The 19,115-nt window shown below is 43.5% G+C and overlaps 1 long non-coding RNA gene across 1 annotated transcript in view; it reads left to right on the top strand.

The window, feature by feature from the left end:
- The first annotated feature begins 216 nt into the window (after positions 1-216).
- LOC104692348 overlaps positions 217-19,115 on the top strand; it is a 77,899-nt gene continuing 59,000 nt past the window's right edge. The window contains exon 1 of the long non-coding RNA XR_752349.3: positions 217-560. This is a non-coding gene — a long non-coding RNA (uncharacterized LOC104692348). The remainder of the gene's footprint in view (positions 561-19,115) is intronic.

The raw sequence follows: 19,115 nt of genomic DNA, 5'->3' as shown, positions 1-19,115 counted from the left end.
CCTTTTGACTCATCAGTATTTATAGATTAGCACACAGCAGCATCCATTCCATCGCATTTGGTACTTTGCTTTTTAACAATCAAACAAGTCCTGCATGGCTGAATTTTATAGTTTGGCTGCTGTTAGACTCTACCCTGATGGGAGCCTAAACCCACTGATCTCTTTGGACTTGAGCTGCTTGGCTGCAGAAGGAGATGAGCAGGGAACAAAGTAGCCCAAATGCAAGATGCTCAGATGTATGCAGAGTATGCAAGATGACAAACTGCTAGGTTTGGTTAAATTGGGACTGTTAATTATAGCAGTTTAAATTGGGTTCTGACTCAGATTTTGAATTTGTAGTGGCAAGATGACAGCCTGGAGAAGGTGGTTGCAAATGGCTGACTCAGAGGATGATGATCAGCACGACAGTGCCTGCTGCCTATGCTAGTACTATGTGTTTATAGGAGAGATGTTATAAGGTGACAGTCACCAGTTCAGCTCCACCCCTTGATCTGTTCACCAGACATTATGGAGACTGGAACGACCAAGAGACCAAATGGAGGAAGGAGCATATTAATTGGGTGAGTACAAAATGGCAATCCGCCATCTCTTTGGTGCTCTCTTCTCTTCTTCCACATGCAATGCTGGTTTTCCAGATTCTTCTGTAGGCATCCAGGTGCCTCTGACTTGAGTTGATGAAATGGCTTCTAAGGGAAGAATGACTGGGAGCTTGGTGTCTCCCTTCAGGGGCTGCCAAGAGGATGGACACTTGGGAGAAAAGCTCTCTGATAAAAGCGTTGGAAAACCTGCTTTAATTTCTGACCAAATTATGCAAAAATTGAACACTGGTCCTGGAAATACCAGATGCTGACAACTCCAGTGTCTTTCCTCTCCCCAAAGTGCTTTTTTTCTACCAGTTGTCCTTGAAGTACTTTCAGTCATGCTTTTATGCAAAATGCAAATGTCCAAGATTCCTTTCCCTGTGTACTAATGTGGATTAGCTCAAGTGTTCAATTGGTTGTTGAAATTAATTTGCAAATGTTGTAGGTGACTAAGTTTTGTAACTGTAATTTGTGAGTTACAAACAGGGGTCAAAAATCTAATTCCACAAGAATAATGTAGCTAACCCATGCTTTGATCTTAAAAATCCTTACACCAGTGCTTGGCTGAGGGCACTGTTAGCCAGCCTCCGAGCTGGGAGTGGGGAGAATTTGTTACGAACTACTTGTGACTGACCCAGAAGCCAGGAAGTACATGCACTAACATCACTTATCAGTTTCTTGTAGAAATTATATATAGAACCTGAAATTATTTTCTTCGGATCTCTAACTCTGCTCTAATTGCTAGAATTGAGAGACTAATATATTCAATAAATTACTTTTTTCACCCACCGAATAGCTGAGAACAGACTGTGATTCCCCGGTCTATTTGCTATTCAAATGAATTCAACAGATACCTTTTCTAATCTTTAACACTGTGGACTGAGAGCGAATATCCACGGCATGTACTTGCTGGTGCTCTGATAAATCACTGCTGTTTCCTGACAGGAACACCGTGCAGATACCTCGGCTGAATCCTTGTTTATGCAAGCATACAGCTGGGTTTTCAGAAGTACTTCCATATGTGGCTTTAAAAACTGTTTCCTCTTGCCTTTTTTTGTCATTGTTATTTTGTTTACCGAAGGTCTATTTTCCAAACTATCACTGAAAACAAAAGGAATTTAAAATGGGGCCAAAGCAAGCTTATTTACTCTTTTTCCCCCCCATCGAATATCTATTAACACGCAGTGATTGAGGCCCTGATGCAGAAAGGTGATTTATGATAGGCATAACTTTAAAAGTGCTGTTATGCTCACATTTAATTCCGTGTGACTGTGCAAGCAAAAAATGAAGCATAAGCATTGTCTTGGGAAGATCAGGACCTAAGCAAAGATTATCTGAAAACTTTCTGAATCATTCAGCTACAGTAATTACTGTTTGAATACTTCTCCTGAAAGAACTAAGTCACCCATCACAGTTTAACTGTCCTTTAGACAAACCAAAAAATTGAATGTTGACACTATTTCCCTGTGCAAACAAAACAACAAAGATAACAGTGAGCATCCACAAATATATGCACTCTGTAAGGGGACATGCCCAAGAGACAGAGACCCTGGACAAAGGAACAGTCGTTTGTGAATTTCCCAGAAGTTGCCAGTGGGATTTTTTACAATGTAACTTATTTCACCAAGCAATTTTTTTTTTTTTGCTTGTTTTTTTTCCATTTTTTTTTCCTTTAGAATAGATTTTTCAGAATAGATTTTTTTTTTTTTTTTTTTGGAAGTAAGCAAGAACATTTCTCAAGGGCTTCCAGGAGGATTTCACAGAGTTTGGACTGCATGTAGCTGAGAGAAGGAGGATGGGCAGAGACCTATCTGTCTGAGATCATGTCACCCTATGTATTAATCCACAGCAGAATTCCTGCAGGTAACATCAGGAAGCCTGACTGCTGGCAAAAACAAAACACTGATCTTCAAGTGTTAACTGAACTGAAATTATAATTTCCACAGCAACAACACACAGCTTGCTGGGAACTATTCTTTTGTTGAGTGTACTCTTCCTGGTGATTTTTTTGCCACTGCTTTCCAGTCTGGGAGCCCATTCCTACAACCACACAAAGATGCCCTGCTTTGAGGTTTACGTGCCTGCTCTGTAGAGTAGCCATACAGATCCATCACACAAACTTAATCCAATTCTCAGTCCCTGCTGTGAAATAGATGTTCTGAAGTTAGGGACAAACCCTCTAGCAAAGGCATAAAATCAGAGTGGAGTCTTTCCCCAGGCACAAACTTATGCTTAGCCATATGAGAAATGTTCTAACCTACATTTGTGCCTGAAACAACTCAGCTGGAGGAGGGAACAAGGCATAGGTACAGAGATGTACAGTTTTTTATGTCCTCCAGGGTAGAGATGTAGTGACAGATTGCCCAGTCAGAGAGAAGGCTGGGAGAGATGGAAAGATAAGGCAGGGTATTAGCTGCTTCTGATCAGCCTGCCATCTGGGTGAGCAGCTCTGTTACTGTCCATGGCCATTTGTTTATTTTTCTCCTACACATGCTATCCAGCCATGGTATACCCCATCAGCATATTGGAGTATATCATCTTTGCCTTTCTCCCCACCCCTCTGTGGGTGTGTGTTTGCACCACACCCCACCCCTCATTTGTGTCTGTGTTTGCACCACAGAAGACACTCACAGGGTATTTAAACCAGAGATAGCCAGGCTCTTCCTCTGGGAAGCTACAACCAACATTGCCAAACTCCAAACTGAAATGCTTCCACCACAGTCAGTAGTTTGAAGCAACCTGGGAATGGTTCCCAGTGCCAGAGTTACTCCTGCCCAAACTCTTGCTGTGGTGGAGAGGGTCCACATGTTGGGAGGCCCTTAGAGAAATCAGTTTCTGCCTCCATACTGTGGTGAAGCAGTGCAGTGGATGGAGGAGGCTGGGTGGTTCCAGAAGCTGAATGCTGCTCTGGAGAATAAAAAAGGGCAGGGGCCAAAAAAATAAAATAACAAAAAAACCCCAACACACAGGTGGGCAAGAGGCAAATGGGGAGTGAGTGGCAAGAAGGGCTGGCAGGTGCTGGGGGTGGTGTGAGTGTGCTGGAGGGCACATTCTCAGCATTTTGTGCTTGTTGCACCTTCTTGGGGCTGATGGCCTGCAGCAAAGCAGCCGTAAAAGCCGGCATTGTTTCAAAGCACTTACTCGGTCATGCTTGAAGGGTTTGTACGTGTTTGCTAGAGGTTGGAAGAAAAAAAGGTGACTGAAAAACATAAGGCACGCCCTCGGGGTAGATGTACTCTGTGAGACAGTATAATCTTGTCCTGCTGCTTACCAGCTTTGCACCTGGTTAACTCTAGGTCAGAATGAAACTATATAGTCAGAAGTGATTATTTGTGACCTCAGACAAGAACACGACCTTTCTATCTTTAGACTCCATTCAAATGGCAATACCCTGATTATGGAATATTTCTCAGCTAATTAGGAATGCAGGCTCTACAGGTCACTGGGGGTTCATACTATTCCCTTGGCATAAGCAGATGTCTTCAAGATAAACTTGTACTAAACACATCAACAGCTCCACACTATCTTGTGTGCACTGGGGGAAAAAAAAAAAAAGAAAAGAGAGACAGCATCTCACCAAGGCCTAAAGAGCCAGATGACTCCAGGAGCTGGATATTAATTTATGAACATTAAGTAAATAATTGCCTTTCACGTAGTGGGTCCTGGGCTCTACAGCACATGGCTGACAATATGTAAGCAGGACTTACTGGGGAGGTGCAAATCTGAGGCCAGGAAGATATGCTGCACAGCCTGCAATTCCTGCAGAGCTGGGCAGGATTCATGCAGGGCCAGTGTGGGCATCTGTGCTGTGCTCCCAGCCTGGAGGAGTTAGGGAGCACGGCACACAGGCACTCAGGTAACCATCACCACAAAAGCCTGTGCAAACTTGGTGCAGCAACATCTTCATTTCTGTTTCTACCTCTCTCTATTTTTGTCTTTTTCTTCACTCTGTTTCCCCTCCCAGACGTACTACTGCCTTTCTGATTGCCTCCCAGCTGCTAGCCAAATTCTCCATTCCCCTTTATATCTCCTTCATCTTTCCTTGCCTACCTTAAGCAAACCTTCACATCTTCTCTAAACTTTATTCTCTACTGCTCTGCTCTTTGCCTGATCTATTTTCCCATTTCTCCTTCAGATGGATGCCATATTCCAGTTGCAGTTTGTCCAGGATTCTCTTCTACTCATTGTTCTTGCTGTGATTTCCCCTCCTATAGCAAAGGACTGCTTTCCAAAGAAAACTGGTCATCTTTCTTGGGGAGCTTATGTCCCTCTGCCCTCCCATCAATCTTCTCTGTACGAACAGCTATGATTCAGCTGGCAAGCACCACACACGCTTCAAATACATGCTCAAGGGAGGAGAGTCCTGCTGGCATTGCAGTGCCAGCAGAGAAGCTGAGTGACAGCCTCTCTTTCTCTGAGTAGCCACTCTGGCTGTACTGTCCCAGAACGGCACTCTTAGTTTCCCAAAAAAACAGCAAGTATTTTATTTTGTTGGCCAGGCAGGAGAGCTGAATCTTTCTCATGCTCATGGCTTATAACTCTTCATGTGACAGGTCATGATGGTCAAGGCATCTGCTTTGCTCTTTGGGAAGCAATTGAATTTCATCTGCTGTAGTACAGGGTGCTGTTCAACAAGGTAGCTGATCTCAAAGTTGCTGTCCTGGCCATTTTCCATGAGGATGATAAACTGCCTAGCTACACCTAGCCTGCACAGTGAACACTGTAAGCACACCCCTTGTATGGTTTTATCCTGCAGGACATTGAAATGTTTGCAGCTGATAGGGATGCAGGATGGCATGAGCGATCCTTCAAGTGCTGAGCTGGGATTTTGTCCACACTGCTGCACAACCGATTTTGCACAAAAAGAGGTGATAAATAACAGCCCTTTATGTGCGTCTGCCTCGGGATTCATGGGTGAATCCTCCCCTCTTGTCTGTGGCACTAGTGAGACAGATACACAGGGGATACATGAGAAGCCCCCAAAGGGTAAGAGACATACCCAAAGCCAGTGTTAGTTGTGTGTAGTGGGCATGGTACATGTGAAATGGGAAAGGAATTGCCATAATGTTGGAATTAACGTTCCTGCTTGAGCCATAAAGAAACCAGGACCGTATCTTTGTGTGCCATAACAATGCTAATGCTCCTGGTGGAGCTAGGGAAGCTGGCAGGAGAAGGTAGGAGACTGCAGAAAGCCATGCACTGCTGCCAGAGTTGAGCTCAAGCCAGTTTATACAGGCTGGTCACCCCAGGATGGATACTGCCCTTTCCCTTTCGCATGCAGAAAAACTGGCTCTTCTGTCACCATTCCTCTTCCTCAACCCAGCAGATACATTTGCACACAGCTGGTCAGGAGACAGGAGGGACAGCCAGGGACTTGCTGTGGTACCTGTATTTTCATTAGTAGAAGCACCATCTCTGATTTGTGTTTTATTGCCTCGACTTCCTTTACACCATTGCTTGTGTGAATGATAATGTTTTAATACAAGCAGTATAAAGGCACTGCAGTAAATAGGGGCATTTTTAACTCTGAGCCCTTTTTCTCTCTTCACTAGGACAGTTTATGCATTGTTCAAAACAGAAAGACATAGTAGGAAAACAATTTCTCAGTGGCACCTGTGATGTATGTTAAAAATGTGTGGGCTACTGAAGGGGAAACCTGTTCTCATCTGCTGTGTAAAAGAAATTCAAAGATATCATCCTCTGAGAAATATGACCCAGGCACTGAACAGGTCTTATCCTATATCCTCAGATATTTTCACGATACAGTGCAGGGGTAGGGCTTTTTCCAGTTGTTATATCTACATATGCTATTTCTTTAAACATAAACAAATACCTTTCTGCAGAAGATGCCTGTGCCTTTCCTTCTTTACTGTCAGCAGAGATAAGATATTTTGACTGGTGGAGTCATTCAGGTGGGGAGGAACCCCAGAATGCATTCCGTTGGCTTCCTAAGTGCCCCCAAAGTTGCCTCCTCTCCAGGCTGAAAAAGTGCCCTCATGGGGCCAGTGCCCCTAACCATTTTGCTGGCGCTCTGAATTTGTTCCCATTTACCAGTCCCTTTCCTATTTATCAAGGAGCTCAAGGCTGGATGCAGTAACCTATGTGGTCTCATGAGCAAAGAAGGATAATCCCTTGCCTTCAGCTCCCAAGCAGGGAGTCACTCACTGCTATCACCGACATCACATGGAAATATATTTCCATGATATATGCAAGTAGCAGGCAGATATGTAATGATGTCCCAATGATTTGTTTGTCCCAGTTGTGCCCTCCGTAGATTTCCACTTCTCAAGGACTCTACATATTTTGGGGGAAAGCATAAATGTTTTTTTTCCAATGTCATGTTGGCCTTTGGAAGTCTGACATCACCGTCTGGTCTCCTCTGACACAAAGGGAAACTGTCTATAAAATATCCCTCCTTTTCAGTAATAATAGTCTTAAATAGATTTTGTTTTCACAGCATTAGAGTAGGTTACAATATTTAATATCATTTACCTTTCATAGTGGACCTGTGAGACAGCAAACTAGTTTCATTTTGAATTTATGAATATGCAAATGAGACATGGAGGAACAAATAGATTTATAGAGAGAAAGGCTGTCATAGAATAGGAGCCTGAGTCCATATCTGCTCAGCTATCATGCTCTGTATTCTGGCTATTTCTTCTTTCCTGCTTCTATTTTGGTGTCCTGTTGCCTTCATGGACGAGATGACTTGTATCACTGCACTCTGTTGAGATGTGCAGCAAGATGCAATCTGATCCCACACACCCAATAGAAGTGGGAGAGCACTTGGGTTAATCTATCAGCTCATCAAAACTGAGAGCCCCAAGGGATGCTGAACTTTGTCATCTCCTTTTTTTCTTATGCTGCCTTGAAATGAGCTGATTTTTCACCCTATAAAATGACAATACAAAAGAATGCAGAAAGTTAATTCTTCAAATGCTGATCCAGGAGTACTAGTGGAATAAACACAATCTTCCTTTTATCTATTCTGCTTTTATGTTTGGTTTTGGCATTGAACCTTCTCTGTCCCTCTTTGCCTTGTTTCAAAGCACAAATCATACATGGATCTCTCCAGCCCCCACTCCCCATTTCATTAAAAAAATGGAATATGAAAGGTGTGCAGAAGCCCTGGAGGGAAGTGACACAAACCCAGATGTTGTACGATCTATGTCCCAGCTGCAATGAGCCTGCATGTGGCAGCTGCTTTTGCACAGCCATCAACAACAGCAGCTGGAGGGGCTCTGCTGTTAATGGCTCATCCCCCAGGAAGGAGCTAGTGTGAGGAAAACCAGCAGGCTTTATGTACAAGATATCACATCACTACGCTTTATGGTTCGTTTTTGTTATAAAACAAGCAAGAATCTAGAGAAGAAGAAAGCAAAATTAGATATGGTCCCTTGCCCTAAAAGTGCCATGAGCTATTACTCCCTGTCCCCCAATTAAGCCCTTCCCTTTCTGATTCAGTCCATAAGAGATCAAGGTATTTGTTACTATGTGAACTATTCTAAATACCTTTCCTAAGACAGTAAAAATAGAAGTGGCCTAAAAGCAAAATGAAAATGAAAAAAGAATGGCAAGCTTTAGAGCCTGTCCAGTGAATGCATATTCCTAGTGGGGTTCTTTCTCATCCTTGGAGAAAAAGGCATATATTAGGAGAAATAAAACAAAATAGAGGTTTACATCCTCACTAAAGAAAAAGTAGTTTCCACCTTCATTGTCACTGTGTTTTGATATATGTTTGGTTGTGTTATATCCTAGGATCATCTAATTTCCATATAAAGTGTAGCTACTTCCAGTTTTACTATATAGTGTTCAGGGGAGACTTTGATTTGTGTGCCCTAGGGTAGACCTGAGAAATGCATAATTTTCTTTAAGTCCCTTCTGTCATGCACCATCAGTAAATTCCTGTACAGATTACAACATGGATGTTTAGTCAGAGGTCTGCACTCCCACGGAGGAGAGTGGGAGGGATAATAATAAATGTGTGGACCAAAGTGAAAAAAAAAGGTAAAAGTAAAGAGAGGAAGAGAGAGAGAAATTCCATTAAGAAAGGTTACTGAATCAAGAAGAATTTATCAAAAGTAGACTGGTGAGAGTGGCTCTTGAATTTTTATGAATTTGTGGGGCACACAAGTCAGCCTGCTTTGGACTGTAATTTCAGGTAATAGCAGAATTGGGACCACTAGGGCATAGTCTGTCACTGTTTCTAATCTCCACTGCTCTGGAACAACAGTTACGCATCAATTCAATTAATCACCCGTGATAACAAAAGTTGTTTTTTTCCCACTTTAGAAATGTTCTTTTTAAATTTTTTTTTTGTGCAGAACTTTGTCAGACACAATTTCTTTCTCCCTTGCGAAGAAAAGCTTATGAAGTTCATTTATACAGAGAGCATAAATCCTATCTCCTACTGTTTTCTCCTGTAACCTAACATAAAATATGGCTTATAGCTCAACTAATTCTGAACATTTAGTGTGAACTGATGAAAGTAGTTCATCACTCACAGGGATGCACCAGACTTGCAGCAGCACATACAGACCAGGAAAGGTGCATGCAGCAGCATCATGGCATGACACACACAGTCCCAGATATGCCAAAGCAGCCAGGTATCCTCATGATGCTCGTTGGGGATACATAGCATTAAAAAATGAGTGCTTCCCATTTTACAGCAGCAGTGTCTCTCTTCCTTGTCACTCTTCCCCCTCCCAGATTTATCTCCCTCTCTTAATGACTCCCTTTTTTCAATTTGTCTCTCTGTCTGACAGATAATACTTTGTCTCCTTGTTCTGCTGGCTTAGTATGTGTCTTGCCTTGTTTGCTGCTCATTATTTGCGCTATTTATTTGCAGGACGTAGGTACAAGAACTTGCCCATAATCAGTTCAATAATTCCACTTCAAAACAAGCCATTCCGCTGCCACATATAATCCTGACAACTCATTATCCACCAGCCTGGGTAGGTCTGGCTATTGCACATTAGCTGTGCTGTGACCTCAGCTTCTTTCCCTTGCCTCCTACACTTTAATTCACTGTGAAATTCCCCTTGCCAAATTTTACCTTCAGTTGCATCACTGCAATGGGAAGGAAAGGAGCACAGCAATGCGGCAGGGATCCTGACCTCTTCCTAACTCCCCAAATACCATTTTCCTGGTGAGAACACTTGAAACTGTATTTCCAACTTGTGACATATAAATTATTAGAGCCAATATTTACAATATCTCCCATCTGAAGCCTAGAAGATAACATTTGCCAGCCTGCAAGCAGGCAGGTGTGATCACCCCATGTAATGGAAGGGTAAACTGAGGCATAGGATGAGGACATGAACTTACCAAAGGAAGTCAGCCCTGCACCTTAGATCATTATGTTCAGCTCCACTATCAGGTGGATGAATGAGACAAACACTCTGTTGACAAATGCACCCCACTGCTGCAGCCCTGGCGCCAGCCAGTGATGCCAGCAGAGTGGGCAGTGCAATGTTTTACACTGTCCCGGGGCTGCCCTGGAGAACTGACCAGGAGCAGAGCAGAGTAATGGCCCCAGGGACCCCCAGGCACTCCACAGGATGAGGAAGTTTTCTTGCTGCTGCATGCAGGAGGATCTCATCTTGATAGATGAGACAGGGGATGGTCTCCATGGCAAACAGGAGTGCCTTGCTATGTTCCAAGAGACAGGAAAGTCGGACATTTAGTAAGGCAGACAAGGACCTAACCACATCCTCCATAAAGAGACAGGAGCATTCACGTACAGTTACTGTATCAGTGTGAAAGGAAAAGGTTGAATATGTAGTCTACTAGGCAGCAAATAGGTCTGTCTTGTATCTCCCTCTCTCCTTCAGTCAGGAAAGAACATGTCTATTTCTAGTCATGGAGACCCTATATATAACTAACCAGAATGTTTCTTCTTGTGAAGTGGAGGACAAGGAAAATTTCACAGCCCGATTTCTCTCAGATGGTTTGTGTAAGAGTCAAGCATGCGTTTGAAGCTGAGCATTCATGTATAGCTCAGAAGATGAATCAGGGTTTTGGGTCTGGTTCCTTTGCAGAGACAGCAGCCCCAGTGATGACCAATGTGGTGGCTCTTGCATCAGCTCCTCATAGTGAAAAACGTCTCTGACTCAGTGTTTGTGCCAGGCCATACAGCACCACCTGGCTCAGCCTTTCAGGTACTGTCACAGCACAAACAATGGAAAGAGGCTCTGATTTTTGGACACTCAGTGGAGCTGTCAGTTCAGCTACCACTACCCTGAGATGGCTGGGAAGGTCTCAAGCAGGTGTTGTGCACTCCAGTGCCAAAAGACATTCAGGGCACAGCAAACTGCTCCTTTTTGTATCCCTGATCTGTGTGTCCCCTCCACATCAGGCATTCACCATCCTGCCCAGTATAAAGGACATGCTGTTTATTCAGCACCATTCCTCACCATCTCCAAAAGTGCAGTCCATGCAAGCAGAGGCAGCACTTAGACCACATTTCCAATCCATCACTGATAGCAGCGCCCGGGATGACAGAAGACCTCAACACTTCTGACATGTCAGTTCTGTGCAATCCTGGGCAAGGTAAGGCAAGCTCCAGGGTGCTCCAGCCTGTCCTTCAGTACAGACAGGGAGCAACTTACAGCTGGAAAGGTGGGAAACAGCTGCCATGCCAGTGAAAGTCTAACCTCTGTTAGGACACAAGTCCCATCATGAGCTGTACACATGTAATTAGCATGACCTTTCCTGGAAGGCCCCTGCAGTGATTAGTCCATTTAAGCAGACGCTGCAGTTTTCCACCTCTAGGGCAGTCACTATGTCAACTTTCACTATTTTGCATGTACCTCCTGGTGGCTTCAAGAGCCTTTGCAGCTCTGACAGCCCATACCATGCGGGGCTCAACTAGTACTCTACAGAAGCTGCAAATGCCTGCTCCAGAGAGTGTCCCAGGCAGATAGGTCTCAGGAGAAAACAAAAGAGGTAATATTTGCTCTGCAGTCCTTTTTTTTACAGGCTAGAATGAAGTAGATTGATGCACTGGCGATTGGAGCCATTGAGGCACCCATGCCAAGACAGGTGGCTATGTGTTTGCTGGGGAGAGTACTGCCTGTTTGGACATAAGGTTGTTTGCTTTGGGAGAGTGACTGCAGATGGCTTTAGGACACCTGTTCACACCTCTTTTATACCTTTGAGTTCTTGTTGGGTGCTTTTGGCTGGTTGTGGTGTGAATGCTTAAGTCAGAGAAGACCTGCTCCTTCTGAAGAAATGTTCTCAGCTCTTTTGCAGTGATTCAGTTCCCAGCTGATGCCCCTAGGATGGGAGGGTCTGAGGGCACAATAAAACTGATAGCTTGAACAACTGGGCAAGGGTGTGTGTGCTCTCAGAATGCTCTCAGAGGACAGTACTATCTCTCCATGCTTCTTTGCTTCTTGTCTATCTTAATCTTTTTGCACCATAGGTCTTTTTTTCTCTAATCGCCTTTCTAAGCTGTGCCAACTGACTGCAATTTTCTCCATATCTTCCCTCAAATTCATAAACCATGTGTTCCTGGGTCTCTCTTCGGGTTGCTCTTGCATGACCCTTACAGAAAATTTATGCAACAAGAAAGGGCTTTACACAGTAAAAGTGTTGCTCACCGCAAAGGGCAGAGAGTCAGAAGGCCTTGGGTGGTCAGCTTCACATAAAAGCCAAAGAGGGATATTAAGCAAAGGAAAGAGCAGCAGCGACAGCTGCCTGCAACGACTGTAGCAGGGCTAACCACAGAGTGGGGGCTGTGGCTGTGGCCGAGCATCAGGCAGGCTGAGAGCATTTCACTGCGAGCTGCCACTGCCGCTCCCTGGCCCAGCCTCTCCTCTCCCCCAGGAGCACTGCTTTGTCCCACCCTCCACTTATTCTGTGGGGTGAGCCGGGCTGTGTCCCCTCCCCAGAGGGACAGGGTTCATCACACCACCGAGACACATCCCTGACTCTGTGGTTCAGGACCTGCTGGCACTGTGCATCCCCAAGGCTGATGAGACCTATCTTTCACAACCAGAAGCTTTTTTGACATTTTTGCTCTTGTCAATTCAATTAAATATATTTTTATGGAAGGGTCAGAATAGTGCTGATGAACACCCTTTCCCACCCCTTTGCCTATTCAGTTTGCTGTGTCTCTTGGTGATATGCCTCTATCCTACCTCTGTGAAAGTGGTTTCACTAACCTTAATGCCTGATTGAATCTCTTGTCTCTTAAAATCACTTACTGTCTCTGCCTTCCCCATGCCCCATCCCTGCCCAAGGGCTGGGCTTCACAGAGTCCTGGTGTTTAAGATATTTAAGAGAAAGCTATAGAAAGGAATGGAAGAAATAAAAGTACAGTGATGACCCAACACTCTGGGATAGTAATTAATAATCTAGGATCTACTGCAATGACCTGGATGAATTAGGGGGGCTGTCAGGAAGGAATGAAATATGACAAGTATAGGCTCAGAACAGTTAAGGGAATTTCAGATACAAATACAAAACAGGGTATCCATGAGTGGACAAGACCAGTGCAGGGAAAGAACCTGGGGTAATCAGTCATGAAGAAATAAGGATGAGTAGTTAATGAAAAACCATAATTAAGAAAAGGTAAATAGAGACTTGGGATGTATGAGAAGGAAAATAATATGAAAAATATTACCCAGAGTGTTTTGTCAGAGCAGCTACCATCAGCTGAGATGCAGCTACTAACAGGGCTGGGTTTGTGCCTCTGGAAGGTGAGGACAGGAATCTATCTCCAGGCTGAGGAACTATACTCAAGGTCTCCCTTCCGTCCCTGGGCCAGCAAAGCCTATGTTAAATAACTCACACACACAGTGTAAGGTCAGTCAATTTTCAGGCTGTTTCAGGGGCTGAAAAAGCAAGGAGAGCTTAAACCTTCCTTTCTGGATCAGATGGCAGTTTTCACATCTTTATATTTGATGTTCATTTTTAAAATCTCCTGTTAGTACACAGTGGGGTGAGTCCTAAAGCTATAACAAACACGTGTGGATGAAGAGTTTCTCTCCTGTTCACAGCATGCTCTTGTACACACTGTTGAAATTATGCACAATGGTGGGCAATGGAAAAGGAGATGTGACATTGCTGAAATGCAGGTGAGGGCCTGCTGAGCTTCAGCCAGGCAGCATCTGATGTCTGACTAAAATCACATGGTGACTTCTCCAGTTTTCCTGAAATTGCTGCTTCCAACAGCTCACATGCTGTATGGCCAGCAGCATGAGGAGAGACAGGAGGACAGCTGGCAGTAGGCAAGCTCTGAAGATAGCTGATAGCTGGAGGAATGACAAGACTCGAAGTGGGATGTTCAGAGCTCATATTGGACTCTTTGCAAGTGCTTGTCTGCCTTATCTCTTTTGGAAATTTTGTCCACCCACAGGAAGAGTTACCCACCTGGGCTACCCAAGTCAGCATTCTGGGCTAGTGGGAGACTGACCCATAGCAGGCAGAGAAATGTGACTCTAAGAGAAGATAGCTGCTAAACCCCCAGAATAATGGGGTTATCATGAAATACAAATCACTTGAGCTAAAATAAAAGCAGAATGTGTTATAGAGAATGGGTAACTGGCAAGACAGGCACTGGCTGGGTCCTAAACATGAATACACAAGGTAGTCTCAGAATGAGACAGAAATGGAAATGCCAGTGGAAATGCCAGCAAACACAAAGAATGGAGCAGGAGTCTGCTGTGGTTCTTAACAATGTCAATGGAAAACTATTGCTGCCATCAGAGGGGATGAGTACATTTCCCACATGTAACCACGGTGAGCAATTCTTCCTTACTCTTTTCCATCATGGTGGAAAGATGAACCCTCTCAGCCCTGTTCCCTGGGGACCCTACCCTGGTCTGACTGTGTCTTGACCACCAATACATCACTTTGCACTGGAGCCTGGAGTGCACTGGGGCACGGTGATAAAGAGGAATGGCAAGGGTGCCTCAAACCATCTTGCAGGGAGGCCTGTGGGGCTGATTTTACTTGGTCTCTTCCTTTCCCCTGTGTTTACCAAGACTGACTCCTCTGAGGAGACTGATGGGTTGTTTGTTGGGATAGGAAATGAAATGAGGAGAAAAATATTCAGTGCTCAGGAGAAGGGGAAAATTATGAGGAAGACAAGGTGACTATCTACCTGCCCAACTTCCTTAATCCTATAGAGGCAAGAAGCTACTTTAAAAGTCAGTATTCCCTCTGTTTCCTCATCTACCTGTCTTTGAAGTGAGCTCTTGCCTGAGTTCTTTAAATTCTACAAGGAAAGGGGAAGGAATAGGGGTTGTCTTACCTCAGGAAAAACATCCATGCTGATAACAGTCTGACTTCCCTTTGATGTAGTGAAACTTGAGTATCTAAGTACCGCCACAGTAAAACTGGACATGTTGGGCTCTGTGTCCATTTTAATGCCTTGGTTTGCCTGAAGCTGTGGAGGGACTTCTATGACAAAAGTTTGCTGCTAATAGAGAGGAGATTGGCCCTGTCCTTCCTGTCACAGCTGGGCTACAGCAGCTGACATTGCCATCACAGTAGTGGCTTTTTGCTCTTTGGATACAGTGAGTCCCTACACCCTCTGACACACAGGTGGGAAAACTCAAGTAAGTGTTTGCACATCTGGAAAGCAAATGTGATTCATTATTAATACAGGCCTGTTAAAAGTGTGTTGCACTTTAGAGACATTAACTGATTGACAGGTCCCTGACCTAAGGATATTTCTTCCTATGTTTCAGCATCACAGGACAGGTAAGCATGGCAAAAAAAGGAGGGTTAGATGGAAGAGGTTGAAGTGCTGCAAAATTAATATTACATGCTAGCAAGGTTCATTACACATAAATCTTACACACGCTGAAACATTGCTGACACCAAGAAGTCTGTAAGGTTCAGAAAAGAATTTGGTATTTTACTGTTATGAGGAAGTTTGACTGGTTTCTAGGGAGCCTGCCTAACCCCAAAACCTTATTGAAACCACTGGAAAAAGCAGCAGTTTTCCATGAGGAGGTGTTGAGTCAGTACTCCTTTACTCAGCAGTACCTGACCAAAATTATGGGCTCATGTGAAGATCAGGACACATAGCGAGGGGATTTTAATGCAAATATTTGAGAGCCTGTGAGTCAGAGGTAAAAAGATGGCAAGAAATCCTTTAAGAAGCTAGAGTTTAGAAACAGCAAGTGGAGCAAACTGCTGCATGGTCTGGGGCAAAGGCTACAAGACAGGCAACCTCTTTGGGCAGTATTCTGGCTGAAAAAAAGAGTTTCAAATTTTGCTAAGGAAAACGCTTCCTGTGTTCTTGGTGCCTAAATAAAAAAGGTTGCTTCAAAGAAATATCTGATCACATACTGATAAAAGGCACAGTAAAGCAGATCATCTGCAGCAAATACAAGTGCAGAAGCTGCTGGAATTAACCAGGGAGATATCCAGCTAGCAAGGTAATAAAGTCTGTCTGAAGTTATCGCCACATTGCAGCCCCACCTAGGGCTCTTAATCATGCTCTAGCTCCAAATTCCCTACTATTCATATACAAAATCCTTTGAAATCTGACTTGAGCTCTTAGGCTTTCCGTGGCTAAGGATATGGCTTAAAGGTTGGGATGCCTCAAAAAGCTGGCTTTGAAGTGGGGAAACATCTCCTGTCCATATTGCAGACTTTTTGTAATGACCAGTGGGGTAACACTGGCTGTGATCCTTTCAGTTCTTTTACACTCCTACCTTGCAATGCATGAACCAGCCTCTGAAGGGGCTTCTCTTCGTACTGAGGCCCCTGGGTGCTCAGCTTCAGTGTACAATTAACCTTTGCTAATTTGCAGACCTCTCAGTCAAGCAAGGCAAATCCCACTGGACCTTGGCTGGCAGTGGCCAGGAAAGCTTAGTGAATCTGCTGAAGAGGATGTCATGCACAGGGGTGCTCTCTTTCACCCCATTCTGCACATTTTCTGCTCTCTATTTAATCTTCTGAGACATATATGGGAATATTTTTTTATCATAAGCACAAACCACTCTTATTCCAAAACCAAATTTACCTTTTATTTATAGGATCTGAATAGAATTGCGCTGGATAATTGTGGTCCTGATTGCCCTCATAGGCAGCACAAATGTGTCTTCCTTGCTTGGGTTTTTTCATCAAGAGGTCTGACACTGTGTTACGAAAATACACTTTTCTGTATTTTGGAAAACCTTTCTCCCAACAAACATTCAAGTGCATTGTTTGATCAAGCAATAATAACACTTTAATCTACCTTGTGTATTCCCTTCAACATAAGAGGTCAGAGAATAATAGTTCTCTCTGGTTTTAAAATGAATCCTTTAACAAATGCTTTTAGATGCAAAGTTTTGGTGAAAGGATTTTTCTTGCTTGGAGAATTTAACATTTTGCTGGAAGAAAAATCATGTCCATGGAGTCCAAGATGACAGATAATGGGACTTATTCTTTTGGTGTCACAGATAAGTATCCCACACAAATGTACTGCTCCTCTGTTCTTCGGCAAAATCACTCTCAAATCACGGTCTGATGCAGTTACTTCAAACTTCTCCACTGATATCAATCACCTCTGGATTAGGCCTCCAGAGGATGAAGGAAGAAGTATCTGAATTTGACTATTTATTTGCATCCTTACCCCCCATTGACTCCGTGTGACGAAAAGGAGACTTGGCACATAGTGCCAGAAACTCAGTACCTTATACAGAGGGAGTGAAACAAGCTGGGAGGTGGGTAAGAGAGGTGTAGAGCAGCTGAAGCACTGTGGAATTCACCAAATTCAGTCTCACTCACAGCTCAACGACACCAAGTGAGTGTGGGAGGAAACCTTGGTCAAACTGGTACAGGATTTCCTATTCCTCACCTATGTGTTCAACTCCCATACATAACTACCACAAAATATTACTGATCTCAAGCACTGATCTGGGAGCACCTCAAATACCTGAATGTTTCTATCAAAAGCAAACAACCTTGAGCTTTGCTTCTTTTTCTTACCAAAAATTAAGTTAGTGCTGGGATTCATTTCTCCCAGATTTGCCACTGAAAAGACAAGTGCCAGTTCTACCTAGCTCTCCTTGATACCTTCTTTTGCTACCAGGCAGAAACGGATACTTCCACAGGCCAGTCCATCCCACACCCAACTCTTCCATACCTCCTACAGGAATGTAAAGTACTAGTTAAGCTTTAGGTGGGCAACAGTGGGTAGTATGAATGTATCCTACAAGTAACATAAATGTCTCCTACAAGGACATGGGTATTACACCATGCTTGATCAGGACTTTGTTTACTGTACACTGTTAGCCCCAAAACTGCATAGCAAAATTCTTCTCTGTCTTGGCTGTTCCTTTGAAAAAGATTAGATGCCTGGCTGCTTTCAAATTCATTTAAAAGTCTAGAATGCAGCCAGATAGCACAACAGTCAATCATGACTGTTTTTATCAGGACCTCATCTGTTTCAGGATGTCAGTGGAAGTTCTGCTTAACCAACCAGGGTAGAAGTTGCCCTAGGCATTTCCCCCTCCCTCTGGCTATTATGTTTCTTTGCCAGAAGTTCCTGTATTTCATCTATAGTTTTAGGAACAACTTTTGTTGGAAGTTAGAAAAGTGAAAGCAAAAACTGGAAAGTTAAATTCAAGAATAAGTTAATAAGGATAATTAGGCAATAATGTAGAAAGGCCATCATTTATCTGAATGAAAAGCTCTGGATATGTATGGCCACATTAGGAAAGGCAACAGTCGAAATAATATAATAAGGAATTCTGTAAAGCTAAGGGGTCAAAGGGGAGAGACAAGATGATCTTTTTCTACCTGCATTTTTAAGCATGTCTAATGACACAGGATTTTTGAAGGAGATGGGGGAAAAAGTATCTTTCAAGTTTGCCCATTTGTCAGACAGTAATTCAGCTGAGTTGAGCAACCTGCAAAATGGAGCTGACAGATGCCACTGACTTCGGTGATAAGGTTTTATTCTCCATTATTTTTAATGAATACAAGAAGGATCCAAAATTTTTCCCACAGAAGACCACATCTGGAGATTTTCCAGAAAACTCAGGGTCACTGATTTGTGTAAGATTGAGCAAAATAGAGCTACCTAAATTTTTAATGAGGAAGTAAGATCTGCACAGAACACAGCTCCAACATGCCAGGCTAAGCTGCTGCCAAGGCTGGTCATGTTGAGGAGCTGCAGCATTGGGTTAAACCTCTGTGAGTCTTCAGGACTCGGCAGTACAGGCACAGCAGGACCATGAAACATCAGCCTTGGCTGATCCAAAAGCTATTTTCACCCAAACAGTTGTTCTTTAAAGTGAAACCCAAGTCTGCAAAATTATTTTTCTCTTCTTATCTTTTAATAGAGATGAGCAACATCGGTTTTTTTTTCCCCCCATTCAAATGAACAGCCATAATTCTAGATTCTATGCAGCATTTTAGGTAAATTTCCATCCCTTCCTTTTTACGGAATACATACTCCTGGAAGGACCAACTGGAGATAATATAAATAAGTATCACAAATAATTTTATGAAGCCAAAGGTGATTAAAAAACAAGTCCCAAATGTTTGTGAACCTCGGACTAATTTCCACCTCATTGATGCTGA

The sequence above is a fragment of the Corvus cornix genome, chromosome 3 (assembly GCF_000738735.6).
Source record: "Corvus cornix cornix isolate S_Up_H32 chromosome 3, ASM73873v5, whole genome shotgun sequence".
NCBI classification, from domain to species: Eukaryota; Metazoa; Chordata; class Aves; order Passeriformes; family Corvidae; genus Corvus; species Corvus cornix.
This window is presented reverse-complemented; position numbering and strand designations above follow the sequence as displayed.